This window comes from Antrostomus carolinensis, unplaced genomic scaffold (assembly GCF_000700745.2).
Source record: "Antrostomus carolinensis isolate BGI_N321 unplaced genomic scaffold, ASM70074v2 scaffold34408, whole genome shotgun sequence".
NCBI lineage: Eukaryota > Metazoa > Chordata > Aves > Caprimulgiformes > Caprimulgidae > Antrostomus > Antrostomus carolinensis.
Genome location: NW_010332999.1, coordinates 29,247 through 32,816, shown reverse-complemented (window position 1 = coordinate 32,816; position 3,570 = coordinate 29,247). Strand labels below are relative to the sequence as shown.

Here is a 3,570-nt window from a genome sequence, read left to right as displayed (position 1 = left end):
CCCTCCACCCCACCCCACCCCAGCCATGTGCCCTCACAGACTGCTCTGCCCTTCGGGAACGTCTCCCCCCGGGGGGAGCCAAGGCTTTGCTTGCTCTCTACCCCCCCTTTTCCTCCTCATTTTTGGGGTTGTTTGGGGTTGTTTTTCTTTTCCTTTATCTCACCTGAAAATTCTCTGCGGAGACGGGGAGCAGAGAGGAAACCCCACCTGAGGAGTGTGGATGTTGAGGGGTGAACTGCTCTCCGTCCGTAAGGGTGTAGGTAAAAGGCATCGCTTTCCATTTCATCTTCTCATGAGTTGGCTTCATCCTTGTGACAAGATGCTGGTAGGGCTTGGAGGAGCAGGATGAGCTCGCCGGCGTCACGTGCCCACTGAACAAATATCAACTGGCGCTTCGATATTTATAAGAAGTCAAAATCCAGCTCGTGGTGCTTGAATCCCTGTACTGTAAAGCTGGTCTTTCCATTCAGGCTCTTTTCTCAAGTGGTTGAGAAGTGGGCACCGTGAAGGAGCTTCCACCAGCCCTGCTGGCCCCAGTGGCCCGTAGCGAGCAAGCAGGTGTCCCTGTTGAAAAGCCGTCACCCAGCTGTCATTAGCAGCCCTCACTGGGTCATCCTTCCCTGTGACAGGTTTTCCTCCCCGATGGGTGAAAGCACAAACACTGGTGGCATCATGTCTTGGGGCATTGGTGCCCCGTTGCTGGTTCATTTTTGGGGTACCCTAAGGGAGCTGGGCTCTGGTGTGCCCTTTCTGCTGACCCCACCAGAAGCTGGGCTCCTGGGGATGCTCTGAAGTTCCCAAAGTGTCCCTTGGAGAGCTCAGATGGCCTCGGGACTGGTGGGAGGGTGGCTCTGTGGCAGCTCGGGATGGAGGAGTGGGACATCGCCGTTCCTCGGCAGAATCAGCCCAGATTAGTGCCTTAACAATTCGAATAAACCCCCGACTGTTGGGTGAGCTCCAGGTTGGGTCCCATTGCAAGGTTTAGAGCTAAAGTGAGTCCACCTTCAGCCTGATGACAATGTCCCATCCTTGAGCTTCTTCCCTGTGTCACTGTCCCCTGGGGTTGGCAGCCCTTGCCCAGTCCTGGCTTTGAGGGACCAGAGGGTACCAGTGAGAGCTGTGGTTGGTTTGGTGGTGCCCTGTGGTGTTGGTTAGTGCTTCTCTGACCATGTTGTGCTTGTTGAAGTTGAGCTGGTCTTTGGCTTCATTTATTCATCCTGGCTTTGTGCTGGCAGAGGAGGAGGAGAAGAAGAAGGCTTTGCTGTTACTTTTTTGTTGGACTCTGGGGTCCAAGCTGCATCTCTCACTGCTGTGCTCTGCTCTGGAGTGTTGTGCATTGGCCTGACCATGGCTGTGTGGTCTCCCTGCCTAGAGAAGTGTCCCTTTTGAGGTTGAGGAGAGCTGGGAACGCTGCAGGGGCTGCATTATGGATGCTTCTGCATCAGCAAGAACATTCATCATGGGCAGAGAGGTCACAACCAAGAAGTGGGGTGCGTTGCAGCTGATGCTCCCAAGGTCAGCGCTGTGGATGCATGTGGACCTGGGTCAGGTCATGGATGAGGTGGTGAGCAGGGCTGTTGGTAGATGAAAAGGAGGAGGAGGTTGAACATGCTGCAGGAGCCCAATTTGCACCTCAGTCTGGGCGATAGCGGGGTGCTGAGGACAGTGAGCCACATCTGGCTTTGCAAGAAGTCTTGGTGCTTCATCTCCTGGACCAAAGCAAAGCACTTGGGCAGCGTTGAGGTTGTCCTTGCAGAGCTGGGAGGAATCAGCCACATGCTCAGGAGCTTTGCTGACCAGGGATATGCAGAAGCATTAACCTGATGGGGACTGGACGGAGGAGCACGTGCTCTTCTCCTGAGTGCTGTTGGAGGTGATGGGTTAGGTGACCGATGTCCCCTCCTGCTGAGTGGTGCCCCTCATGCCTGATGTCTCATTGCTCTTGTGGATGTTAGCATGTTGGAGCAACAAATGGCTTTTCATCCTTGTGTTGGCTGGGATCCTGTGGACACCCAGCACCACAACCAGTACCAGTGAGCTCACCCTCATCTCCATCTGCTTTGAGCAAAGAGAGGATGCTATGGCAGAGCTGCCTTGACATATCGACCTTGTCAGATAGGTACCAAAGGCTTCTCTGCTCTCCTTCCTCCATGACCCTGGAGATGATTGGGATGATGCAAAGCCTTCTCAGACACACACCTGTGAAGGATGTGGGTACTCAGCTCTTGGGGACATTGGCTTTCTGAAGGGACCATGACCCAGAATGGAAGGTGATCACTTTAGAGAAGCCTTCAGTGATACCCTTGGAGGTGTTAGAGGGCCTCAGTAGAGTGGTCCATGCTGTCTCCTCCTCTGCTGCCTCCCAGACCCCATCCCCTCAGCCTCCCTTGCATTTCTTCCTCCTCACACAGCCTTGACATGGGATGGGAGTACTGCACCCCGAGGAGGACTCCTTACCTGTAGGATCCTCTGTGATGGAGCCTATCAGCCTGTCTGGCTGGTAGACTTCTACCCCTAAGCAAACCCCCATGCCAACATGTGCTCCCTGGTATCTGGAGGTGGCTTTCCCTGTCCCAGTTCATCTTCTGTTGAGGACCTGTCCCACTTGGATGTCACTGCGAGATGAGAGCTCCTCGTTGTGTCTAGAAGCCCAGCAGGAAGCCCAGCGACTGATCCCAGCCGCATCTGATCCCCTTTGAGAGCCTACCTGGAGAGCCACTTGGAGACGTTGAGATGTGACCATGCACACAGCACTTTGGAGAACCAGATCCCTGCTGCTCCTTCCCCTCTCCAAAGCCTGGGCACTTCCCAGGAGTCCTACATGGCCTCCCAACCCTTTTGTCTACACCCTTATTTGGCCCTAATGTCTCTTCATGTCTGGTTTTCATTAACTTACTAAGAGCTCCAATGAGTTGCTCCTGCAGCCTTGTCCTGCATCCATCCTGTTGACACCCCGTTGGGTTAGATGGAGCAGGAAACAAGAAAGTTTGGTCCGTTGTTTTCAAGCTTTTTATATTTTATTTTATTTTATTATTTTATTATTATATGTTTTTTTTAAATAATATTGTTTTGTTTAACTCTTGCACCTTAATCTCTCACGTCCCTTCTTCGACAGACCACGAGGGTGGAGAGGGGGCTCCATTTCCATCACTCAGTTCATCAATACGCCGCGACGCAACGTTCGAGTGGAACGACTCTGCCCACGCACCAAACCCCAGACCTCTCCACCTTTCAAATTTGATTTGTGTTTTCTCCCCACCTCTCCTTCATTTAAACTCTGGGGAGGGAGGGAGTGATGTGGGGAAGGGTTATTTTTTGATTTCTAGATATCCCAGGAGCCTGGTAGCACAGACCAGTTAGCCTCATAAATGTCCATGAGGCATGGCTGGGCCCTTTGGACCGCAGCCATAACCCAAAACGTGGTGGGAAGGTGATGGATTGATGGACGGCCGGTGGGTGGGAACGGCTGTGACAGTGCAATAGAGATGAGCATCCGCTGCTAGACAACTCCACTGATTAAACTCTTGGTTTGCCTGAAGTCGAGAGGGAAGGACAGATGGACAAGACACC

The 3,570-nt window shown here is 53.0% G+C and overlaps 1 protein-coding gene across 1 annotated transcript in view; it reads left to right on the top strand.

Annotated features, from left to right (window-relative positions):
- Window positions 1-3,570, top strand: part of LOC104529427 (zinc finger and BTB domain-containing protein 47) — an 8,159-nt gene that overhangs the window by 1,996 nt on the left and 2,593 nt on the right. The window lies entirely within an intron of this gene.